Source organism: Heptranchias perlo, chromosome 18 (assembly GCF_035084215.1).
Source record: "Heptranchias perlo isolate sHepPer1 chromosome 18, sHepPer1.hap1, whole genome shotgun sequence".
NCBI classification, from domain to species: Eukaryota; Metazoa; Chordata; class Chondrichthyes; order Hexanchiformes; family Hexanchidae; genus Heptranchias; species Heptranchias perlo.
Window position 1 is genome coordinate 7,788,190 of NC_090342.1, and position 12,020 is coordinate 7,800,209.

Sequence of the window (12,020 nt, forward strand, 5' to 3'; positions counted from 1 at the left end):
GAATATGAAAAAATACAGCCTGGAAATGAAGCCATGGTGTGTTGTAAACATCTAGAGAAGAGTCTCAAGGAGACATGTACTTACATGAATGGGTTATGATTAAAAAGCAGCAGGATTAGTGCTGACCTTATGCTTGTTGCTAATAGTGCGCTGCCTGTCTTATCTATTACCACTATTTCTGTGTTCTTGGCGCTTTCTTTCTCCACTTTTTCATTTAAATTTTAGCACTGTATCACTGAAGTGTTCATGCAAGTGTACTTAACCTAGTGTAAGATGGTATCACCATAACAGTGGAGGTGCGTTTGGTTGTTCATTTTAATGAGTGAAACCTGTTGAGCTTTGTTGTTAGGTAGATCCTCTACCCTCTGTAAACTTCAGCTCATCCAAAACTCTGATGCCCGTATTCTGTCTCTCACCAAGTCCCCTTCACCCATCACCCACATCCTTGCTGACATTGGCTCCGGGTGCCTCAAACTGAACATTCTCAGCCTCTTATTTTAAATCCCTTCACGGCCTCGCCACTCTCTATCTCTGTAACCTCCTCCAGTCCTACAACCCTCTCCACCCTCAAACTCTCCGTTCCTCTGACTCTGGCCTCTTCTCCGTTCCCTCCACCCCCCCCCCCCCCCACCTCCGCCCCACCATTGGCAGCTGTGCTTTCAGGCACCCAGGCCCCACTCTCTGAAATTCCATTCCTATACCCCTCCGCCTCTCCACCTCCATCTCTTGGACCGAGCTTTTGGTCACCCCTCCTTTGGCGTGGCGAACATTTTTTGATTGCGCCTCCGTGAAGGACCTTGGGTCGTTTTCTTCCCCCTGCAGTCAAGACGTTATATAAGTGCGAGTTGTTGATACAAAAATGCCAAGCTGGTTGGGTTTGTACCTCTTTGTTCACTGATCCACCAGGCTGCATATATAAGAACACTTCAAAGTAATTCACATGAAGCACCTACTGAATCCTCGAACGATGGTTCCACCATTTGCAACTTGAGCAGTTACTGGCTCTTCTGTGGCTCAATCATGGCAGGCACTAACGCCCCTGGATGTACGAGAGTATTTCATCGGAGCCTCAGCTTCCGGCTGACGCTTTCTGGCCGCTGCCATTTCAAATTTCGAGTGTCCTCGTCGGCCTTTATGACAAGACGTGTACCTTCAATGCGTTGGAAAGACCTGTCCAGGGCAGCCAGTCACCAGGCATATTGCACGCTGTCCTTCTGCCCCACATAAAGCACACGTCAAGTGGCAACATGTGTTCTAAAGCTGTGAAACTCGCAGAGCTGGAAGAAAAAGGATCAGTCATAAACATGGTGTTGCCACCTTAGTAATATCAAATTTACGGCACAGAAACAGGCCATTCGGCCCAACTAGTCTGTGCCGGTGTTTATGCTCCACATGAGCCTCTTCCCACCCTACTTCATCTCATCCCATAACAACAACAACAACAACAACAACTTGCATTTATATAGCGCCTTTAACATAGTAAAATGTCCCAAGGCGCTTCACAGGAGCGATTATCAAACAAAATTTGACACCGAGTCCCATAAGGAGATATTAGGACAGATGACCAAAAGTTTGGTCAGAGATGTAGGTTTTAAGGTGTGCCTTCAAGGAGGAGAGAGAGGCGGAGAGGTTTAGGGAGGGAATTCCAGAGCTTAGGGCCCAGGCAGCTGAAGGTACGGCCGCCAATGGTGGAACGATTAAAATCGGGGATGTGCAAGAGGCAAGAATTGGAGGAGTGCAGAGATCTCGGAGGGTTGTAGGGCTGGAGGAGGTTACAGAGATAAGGCGGGGCGAGGCCATGGATATCAGCAGATCCTTCTATTCCTTTCTCCCCCATGTACTTCTCTAGCTTCCCCTTAAATGCATCTGTGCTATTTTGCCTCAACTACTTGTGGTAGCGAGTTCCACATTCTAACCACTCTCTGGGTAAAAAAGTTTCTCCTGAATTCCTCATTGGATTTATTAGTTATTTAATTGTGGTTGTTATTTTTTAAATAAAGATATATATTTCAATCTTGATCATATTTGAAGATATTTAAATGTAACCATTGTAAAGGTGGAAATTACGGAGACTCTGGCCACAATCTTCCAATCCTCCTTAGATATGGGGATGGTGCCAGAGGACTGGAGGATTGCAAATGTTACACCCCTGTTCAAAAATAGAGGAGAGGGGTAAACATGGCAACTACAGGCCAGTCAGCCTAACGTCGATGGTGGGGAAACTTTTAGAGACAATAATCAGGGACAAAATTAATTGGCACTTGGAAAAGTATCATAGTATTATACAGCACAGAAGGAGGCCATTCAGCACGATGGGCTGAATGGCCTCCTTCTGTGCTGTATAATACTATGATACTATTGCTGACGTTTAAAACAATTATAAGCATATCTGAAAGTACAAATGTTCTATTTTTTAACACCGAACCCCATTGCTCTATTGACTTGTTCATCCTGTTTGCTTTTAATTTTTAGATTTCTGTAACAGTTTTTCCTGGTTTTTCTTTATTGTGCCTCCTTCATGCGGGTGACCCTCCCTGAATTGGACAGCTGCCTATTTTCTTGTTATATAGATGTCAACATTTTGGGATTTTTTTTCACCATTTTTCCACAGAGAGGTTTTGGGGAAAAAAGGAGTTACTGTCAAATGTTGAGTTTTAAAGCATAGTGCATTCACGCAAGCTTTAAGGTGATATGTGAAAGAAAGTCTTGCATTTATGTAGTGACCTTGACGACCTCAGGAGGTCCCAAAGCGCTTTACAACCAATGAAGCACTTTTGAAGTGTAGTCACTGTTGTAAAGCAGGAAACCCGACAGCCAATTTGTGCACAGCAAGGTCCCACAAACAGCAATGAGATAATTTTGTTTTTGTGATGTTGATTGAGGGATTAATATTGGCCAGGACACTGGGAAGAACTCCCCTGCTTGTTTTCGAATAGCGCCATGGGAATCTGTTACCTCAGAGGGCAGACAGGGCCTCGGTATAACGTCTCGTTCGAAAGACAGCACCTCCGACAGTGCAGCACTCCCTCAGTGTTGCACTGGAGCGTCAAGTCTCTGGAGCTGGACTTGAACGCACAACCTTCTGACTCAGTGGCGAGAGTGCTACCCACTGAGCCATGGCTGACTGCAGTTAAAATGCTAATAAGTTCAGCTTTGATGTTGTTTATCAGAGATGGTAAATAATAAGCGACACGTTAGCCTGTCTCAGCAGTTGACAAACAGCTTACATCTATCATCACAGAAAACTTCTGCATCCTCCTGTGGGAGACTGAAGGAAATGAAAAGACAGATACAGACAGGCAGCCAGGTTTATTTTAGCAGAATGCTGTGGGAACAGTTAGGCTCAGCAAAGATTGTGAGAAAGTTAAGATCGTAGGGGGGTGGTTAGAAGTTATTTTGTTGAAGTTGAGCAAGCTCACACACTACTGGGGGAAACGTGTGGCATGCTCGTTATTTTTGTATCATTACGCAAAGACAAGTTATACTAATTGAACTAAGGGATTCTGATCATCGCTGTTGCTCTGCATGTTCACTTGCCATGAAATAAAGCAGCCCAATTATTTGCATGTGGCCTTGTCTGACCAAACGTTTGCTCGGTTGATCTTAAAGAGATTGAAAAAGTAAACATGGGATAGTTTCGAGTATCCCGTTCAGATCGTAAATGGATGGTATTATTGCACCATTGGGTTGCGCTATCATATAGTTTGGTATTGAGCACGTCCCCAAAAGTAAGACACTTATAGGACTGCGTAACACCGTTGTACGAGAGAGAGAGAGAGAAAATATGTAAGGCAAGACCCGAAACATTTAGCTTTTTCTATTTCAAAAACAACAGAGTGGAACTGCTGGAAATTTAATCCCGCCTCAGGAGGGACACAAAACAACAAGCGCAAAAAAAAATATTTGTTCTGTCAAGGCAGCATATATTGCCTATTCTGGCAAAAGAACCAGAGACGGGATGAGGGGAAGTTTTATTTGCGCAACGAGTTGTTATGATCTGGAATGCACTGCCGGGAAGGGTGGAGGAAGCAGATTCAATAGTAACTTTCAAAAGGGAATTGGATAAATACTTGAAGGGGAATAAATTGCCATGAGGAAAGAGCAGGGGTGAGTGGGACTAATTGAATACCAGATTTCAAAGAGCCAGCACAGGCACGATGGGCCATTTGGCCTCCTTCAATGCTGTATTATTTTAATGATTCTATCCCTAGTTCCCCTGAGGGGATTAAGAATCAGTCACAAAGTATAGGACTGGAGTTAGATGTAGGCCGGACTGGGTGAGGGCGGTTGGTTCCCATTTCAGTTGGGTTTTTAATGGTGAAATGGTAGCTTTCATGTTACCAGATTGATTGAATTCAAAAATCACAATTTGCCCATGGTGAGATTTGGACTCTATCTGTTGGTTACCAGTCCAGTGCCATAACCACTAGGCTACTATTCCCATGCCTGGTTAATGTGGTGATGAGGCAAGGTTTCATTCATGAATAATATTAAAATGTTTCATCCCTATTGGAAAAGCCTTTAGACCTGAGATGATACTTGTCATGGATAAATCGTATACTCACAAAATATATGTGACATTTTCTAGGTATGTGTTGGCGATGAGGAGCTCCAGTTGCTGCCAACACTTATCAGAAAACCGTGGGCATATTGCTGGCAATGCCCCGATATGTGTTTGGCAGTGGGTGAGGATTATTGCCACCCAGTGTGCATTCATAGAATCTTACAGTGCAGACTGAGGCCATTCAGCCCATTGAGACTGTGCCGGCTCTTTGAAAGATCTATCCAATTAGTCCTGCTCCCCCTGCTCCTTCCCCATAGTTCTGCAAATTTTTCCCTTTTCAAGTATTTATCCAATTCCCTTTTGAAAGTTACTATTGAATCTGCTTCCACCGCCCTTTCAGGCAGTGCATTCCAGATCGTAACAACTCGCTGCATAAAAAAACTTCTCATCTCCCCCTGGTTCTTTTGCCAATTATCTTAAATCTGTGTCCTCTGGTTATTGACCCTCCTGCCACTGGAAACAGTTTCTCCTTATTTACTCTATCAAAACCCCTCACAATTTTGAACACCTTTATTAAATCTCCCCTTAACTTTCTCTGCTCTAAGAAGAACAATCACAGCTTCTCTAGTCTCTCATTCCTGTTACCATTCTGATAAAATTGTCCCTAATGTTTAGTGTCTGTAAAGTTAAGACAAGCTTTGCACTCTAAAAATTCGAAGAGTTACAGTTCAATTGTTGATTAAAATGTAAGATTGTCTTGTTTAATTCTCGTTCCCGTTTGACAAGCACTAAACAACTCTCTACTCTAAACAGGTTTCCACGCCTAAATCTTCAAGTAGCTTAGATGCCAAGTGGCTTAAGTCCAAACTTGGCGGAGCTCCCCTTCCCCCACCCAGGAGTGAGTCATTTTTATTTCCCACACCAGTCATCCTTGCAGCCTCTTGGAGTGAAATTGCCAATTAGTGCTGAATTACAGGCAGTTTTTTAATATATATACATATATATATGTGTGAACCGAGTGTCAGCTGTGGCTCAGTTACTCGCATGCTTGCTTCTGTGTCAGAAGGTCTGTGGGTTCAAGTCCAACTCCAGAGACTTGAGCACAAAATCCAGGCTGACACTCCCAGTGCAGTACTGAGGGAGTGCTGCACTGTCGGAGGTGCCGTCTTTCAGATGAGATGTTAAACTGAGGCCCCGTCTGCCCTCTCAGGTGGGATGTAAAAGATCCCATGGCATTGTTTTGAAGAAAAGTGGGGGAGCTCCTCCTGGTGTCCTGGCCAATATTTATCCCTCAACCAACACCACCAAAACAGATTATCTGGACATTATCTCATTGTTGTTTGTGGGACCTTGCTGTGCGCAAATTGGCCACTGCATTTCCTACATTATAACAGTGAGTACACTTCAAAAAGTACTTTATTGGCTTTAAAGTGCTTTGGGATGTCCTGAGGTCGAGACAGGCGCTATATAAATGCAAGTCCTTCCTCCCTTTCTTTCCTTCCTTCCTTCCAACTACCTAAAATTCATTGCAGCTGACAGGGAGACACAACAAATGACAGCCCCCAAACCATCAATCTGAGCTGGATTTTAAGTTGGGTCTCAGAGGTGAAAGCACCAGGTTGCTGGGATACCCAGCTAGCTGCTTTTGTACTGGTACGAGTTGGGCTACTTGCACTGCCGATTCCCGAAGCGTGGCACTTGTGTAGCCATTGGCAACCCCAATGTAAACCTGCCCGACTGGTTAAAGCCGGTGTCCAGTGCAGGAGACTCCTTGGTCAGGGGGCTTGCAGGCAAACACCCCACTGGCAGCGATATAAAAGCAGCTTTAAATAGCATTTAACTGTGGAGGCAGCTACATTGCAACCACCTTCAAGCTTTGGCATCTTTAGTACTTTGATTAATTTTTGTTACTTTGCGGTTCAGGAGGAAACAAATGGTTTACGCCTGTTCCTACGTTCCTATAACATAAATCGTGTTGAAAGTCATCTCCCAAACCCGCGACCTCCACCACCTAGAAAGACAAGGGCAGCAGGTGCATGGGAACACCGTCACCTCCAAGCTCCCCTCTGAGTCACACACCATCCCGACTTGGACATATATCGGTTGTTCCTTCATCGCCGCTGGGCCAAAATCCTGGAACTGCCGACCTAACAGCACTGTGGGAGCACCTTCACCACACGGACCGCAGCGGTTCAAGAAGGAGGCCCACCACCACCTTCTCAAGGGCAGCTAGGGGACGGGCAATAAATGCCGGCCTTTCCAGCAATGCCCACATCCCGCGAATGAATATTTAAAAGGGTGAACGCCATTTGCGTACGTTTTAGTAAGATGTAAGGCATACTGTGTTTTATCGGTAGTAAATAGAAAAATCTCTAAGCGATGCAGTCGTATTTAATTCAGAGGCTCTGAGCATTTCAGCAAAATCCAAATTTTCTCGCCTTTTCTGTGAGCTGGAGAAAGTGCGGGAAAATTTGAAGACTCGGATTTTACTGGTAAACCTCCCGGAGTCTCTGCATTAAATGCTACAGCTTGCTTCCTGTGAAAGTTTATTGCAATATTGTTTGAAAACGTAGTGTGATGCAGTTGACTTCATAGCACACAGTCTTGAAAAATTCCCTGCCTGAATACTCCCACCCACACTCTTAGAAGCCTTGTCAATTTTTTCTTTGATACTGTTTGAATTTGTCTTCTCTTAATCCCATCTGGAGTACTCGCCTGAGACTCAGAATGGTAAATATTAATTGCCAGTTCTTTGCATGGTTGTGCTTAGTAAGACAGGGAAAGGCTTTGGCGAGGAAAGATTGCTCACTGGTAGAACTCTCGCCTTCCTGAGCTAAAAGGTCATGGGTTCAAGTTCCGCTCCAGAGGCTTGAGCACAAAATCTAGGCTGACACTCCAGTGCAATACTGAGGGAGTGCTGCACTGTCGGAGGTGCCGTGTTTTGGATGAGACGTTAAATCGAGGCCCCGTCTGCCCTCTCAGGAGGATGTAAAAGATCCCATTGGCACTATCTCGAAGAAGAGCAGGGGAGTTCGCCCTGGTGTCCTGGCCAATATTTATCCCTCAACTAATATCATTAATAAAACAGATTACCTGGTCATTATTTTATTGCTTGTTTGTGGGACCTTGCTGTGCGCAAATTGGCTGCCGCGTTTCCTACATTGCAACAGTGACTGCACTTCAAATGTACTTCATTGGCCGCAAAGCCCTTTGGGACATCCCGAGGGCTATATGAATGCAAGTTTTTTTTCTTGTTTCTTTAGTTTGTGTTTTCACTCAGTTGCATCAACATTGATGGGACTTTCCAGTAGCAGATTGGCAGCACATGTGGTGTTCTCACTGACTGGCAGTGATTGGCAGGAAAGCACCCGTTGCAGCCTGTGCGGTCAAGGACAGTGCACCTCTGTATGTTCAGCTATACTGATTCTTTACAGACATACCTTATCAGCACTAGGGAAACAGAGTGTATGTAACACTGACTTATCAAACTGCAGCTGCAACTATAAAAATAAACTGAGTGTAGCCAATGCCTTTAGTTCTGTGCACTCTTTAATTGCTATGGCTTGGCCCTTGATTGAGCTGCCGCTGATTGTTTGCTTAGTATTTTTTATGGGTGCAGCTTTGTAACCTAGCAGCTACTTTTATACTACTAGAGTTTTAATTCAGAGTCCAAGAGACCAGCTGTCTCCTGGCATTTAAAAAAATTCATTCTGGGGATGTGGATCTCATTGGCAAGGCTGGCATTTATTGCCCGCCCCTAGTTGCCCTTGAGAAGGTTGTGGTGGGCTTTCTTCTTGAACCACTGCAGTCTGTGTGGCGAAGATGCTCCCACAGTACTGTTAGGTAGGGAGTTCCAGAATTTGACCATGAAAGAATGGCCGATATATGTTCAAGTCGGGATGGTGTGTGTGACTTGGAGGGGAACTCGGAGGTGGTGTTGTTCCCATGCACCTGCTGCCCTTGTCCTTCTAGGTGGTGGAGGTCACGGGTTTGGGAGGTGCTGCCGAAGACATTGACAATGTTTTCTTTTGCTTGAGGGGGGAGAAAAGCCAGAACCATGTGCGGCTTTCATCACAATGGCCTCATGCACGACTACTTTCCACTCGATTTATATAATTGGAACAGGAGGAGGCCATTCAGCCCGTCATGCCAACTCTGCTATTCAATTAGATCATGGCTGATCTGCACCTCAACTCCATTTGCCCGCCTTTGCTCCCTTGATACCCTCACCTATAGGAACAGGAGAGTTATCATATCACTGGGCTCATTCTTAGCTCGTAGGAGGGGGCGATGCTGACACGGAGAGCTTTGTGGGAATTCACGGACCCACAGCACACGATTTTCCGTTCATTCATTTTTACAGAGGTTACGGAGACCATGGAGGGATTTGAACATGAGGATGAGAGTCGAGGCATTGGTGGATCGGGAGCCAACGGAGGTCAGCGAGCACAGGAGGTTGATAGAAGGAGTGTGGAATTGGCCTTCTGCTTGTAAGTAAAAATTCGCCAAGCACTTTTTCATGAAGGTGATGCCCCTTTAAATCTACTGGTTGGTGGGAAGAGCCAACCTTTTAGTGCAGAATTCCGTCCCCCTGCTTTAGTGCGATCACCAAGTTCTTTCCCAGTTACAGAACCAAGGCGGGTAGACGGAGTTAAGATACAGATCGGCCGTGCTCTAATTGAATGGCGGAACAGGCTCGAGAGGCTGAACGACCCACTCCTGTTCCTATGTTCCTATACTGCACTTTAAGAAATAGCCCACTGATATACAATCCAAAAGGGATTATTTTTTTATCTGGTAAATGCAAATGCCCCGTTAATAAATTATGCCTTACATGCAAAGAAATGGCATCCTTCACTGTTTGACAGATCTATTCTGGTGGACGTGTTGCAGACCAAGGAGGGGCTTTGATATCTGTTAAAAGAAAATGTATTAAGCTTTTCATTTTTAAGAAGAGTTATGCTTGACAGCTAAAATTGGAGCTGCACCGCCCAGGACAATTATGACTGTGTCAATACCACTGCTATCATCAACAAAGTATGGTTTATATACTTAGGTAGGTCTTTAACAGGCCAGATGCTGTGAACAATGTGGAGGAATTCTTGCATTTATAAACCCTTAACCAGACCTAATTCCTTCCATCCCCGGTAGTTTGTTTGGGTCCCTTTCATGAACACAACAAACTGAGCTAATGAAATTCAGTGGCAGCTGGCTAATGGGTGGGAAAGTGTGAGCCTCTACTTTGAACCCTCTCCCCTCCAGACCTATTCAGTGAGCTCGCCTGTCAGCTTTTTAGAAAAAGGGGAGGCTAGCGACTGAGAGCTTCTGGGCAATTCGATGTAGGTGGTGGGAGAAGGGGGAGGGAGAGGGTCCATGATTATCATACGAACTTAGGCGAAGGCACACAGTGGTGTCCCAAGGCTGAATATTTCCACTTTTGCTATCTAGCCCCATGTACAGTTATAAATAAGAAAGAACTTGCATTCATATAGCGACTTTCACGACCTCAGGACATCCCAAAGCGCTTTACAGCCAATGAAGTACTTTTTAAAGTGTAGTCACCGTTGTGATATAGGGAAACGCGGCAGGCAATTTGCGCAGAGCAAGATCCCACAAACAGCAATGTGATAATGACCAGATAATCTGGTTTTGGTGGCGTTGGTTGAGGGATAAATGCTGGCCAGGACACCGGGGAGAACCGGTGCTGCAAGATTCCACTTGTTCAGAGAATTGAACTGCTAACCCTTTGTTACACTAAAAATCACATCCAGCTCCATTGCACAGATTGGAATTCCAAGGTACAGATGAGTGAGATGCAGCATATCTTAGCTGCTGTTGCTCGGCTGATGTCTGAGTCAGGAGCCATTATATGTCTCTGCAGTTCCCTAAGTGAACCTTGAAAGGACCCATAGTAAGCTGCCCTGCCTGCCTGTGTGTGAATCACTGTGTCTGTAATAGTATCATATAACCTGCCAACTGGGTAAACAACTGGCCTGAAAATGTTACCTCACTTGAGTGTTGTACGGAATCGAATATTGGTGCTGATTATGGAAGTTTCAGACATTTGTAATATCTTACAGCATTCCTTTGTGTTTATTTTAGAGGTTTGTAAACAATTTTACAACACCAAGTTATAGTCCAGCAATTTTATTTTAAATTCACAAGCTTTCGGAGGCTTCCTCTATTTTAGAGGAGCAGTGAATTGGCTTAATTTTGATCACTCATTAAATTTGGTCACACAAAGGGGAGTGGAAATCTGGAACTCTCTCCCCCAGCTGTTGAGGCTGGGGGTCAATTAAAAATTTCAAAGCTGAGATTGATAGATTTTTGTTAGGCAAAGGGTATTAAGGGATATGGAACCAGGGTGGGCAGATGGAGTTGGGATACAGATCAGCCATGATCTAATTGAATGGCGGAACAAGCTCGAGGGGTTGAATGGCCGCCTCCTGTTTCTATTTTCCTAGGTGATCACAGTCTACTCCTGATTTTTCAAAAGTCTTTGTGCTAAAAAAAAATTTGGGATTGTCCAGTGACTCGAATTCAGCTTCATAAATAAGGTAGACAAGTAGGAATTTGCTGCTTGAAAAAAAATTGAATTAGCAAATAAAGTGGCCTTGAATTAAGAGTAATTCAGAAATAAAGCAGTTCTGTTTTGAAATGATGTATAATTTTCCTGTGGCTTTTTATTAAAAGTTAGCAACACGATTATTTTTTAGGAACGTCAAGGGCAGTATTTGTAGCTGCTCACCTTTTCCTTGCAAGCAATCGTCGCTTTGAATCTGCCATCAGTATTGGCGCTGCTAAGCCGAGCTAGTGGCCTTTCAAACTAGCGGCTGGCTTTTCTGGTCATAAATCTTCCATTTCCCTCAGAATGAGTTACAAAACTGACTTATCTGAACGGTGGCATCTGTTCGCATATTGTTACAGGGTGCTTAAACTATAGATTAAAGGAAAAAATGCAAATGGCTAATTGTTATCGCTTTGTTTTATCACAGACGGATGAGGAACATATGTTGGTGGTGCAGACACACAAGCTGGCGTCTTTTAACGGTTAATAGAAAATACAGGCAAAGAAAGCGAGCAGCTGACAGGGTCACGATCCGTAGAAATATCCTTCGAATGGTCGTAAAAATCTCAAGCCTTGCTTATCGTGTCTGCTGAGCTTTCCTATCGCAAGGGCTGATTGAGGGAGTTGTGCAATCGGCGATACCGTGTTATCTGAGAGTCTGGTATTTCCCCCCGCTACAGGTCGCTACTCGTAGATCACAGGCACTATTTTGTCTCAGCAATCAACAACAACTTGCATTTCTATAGCGCCTTTAACGTAGTAAAAACATCTTAAGGCGCTTCACAGGAGCGTAATCAAACAAAATTTTTTTTTGCCGAGCTATATAAGGAGATATTAGGGTAGGTGACCAAAAGCTTGGTCAAAGAGGTAGGTTTTCCCTCTATAAAGGACTTAAAGGAGTGGAGAGAGCAAGCGAGGCGGGGAGGATTAAGGAAGGAATTCCAGATC

At 44.4% G+C, this 12,020-nt stretch overlaps 1 long non-coding RNA gene across 1 annotated transcript; it reads right to left on the reverse strand.

Moving 5' to 3' along the window:
* Positions 1 to 709: 709 nt before the first annotated feature.
* Positions 710 to 11,793, reverse strand: LOC137334554 (uncharacterized). The gene is made up of 3 exons (XR_010966179.1): positions 11,253 to 11,793; positions 9,339 to 9,418; positions 710 to 1,277 (listed from the first exon to the last, which is right to left on the reverse strand). It is a non-coding gene; the product is annotated as an uncharacterized lncRNA (long non-coding RNA).
* Positions 11,794 to 12,020: the final 227 nt, after the last annotated feature.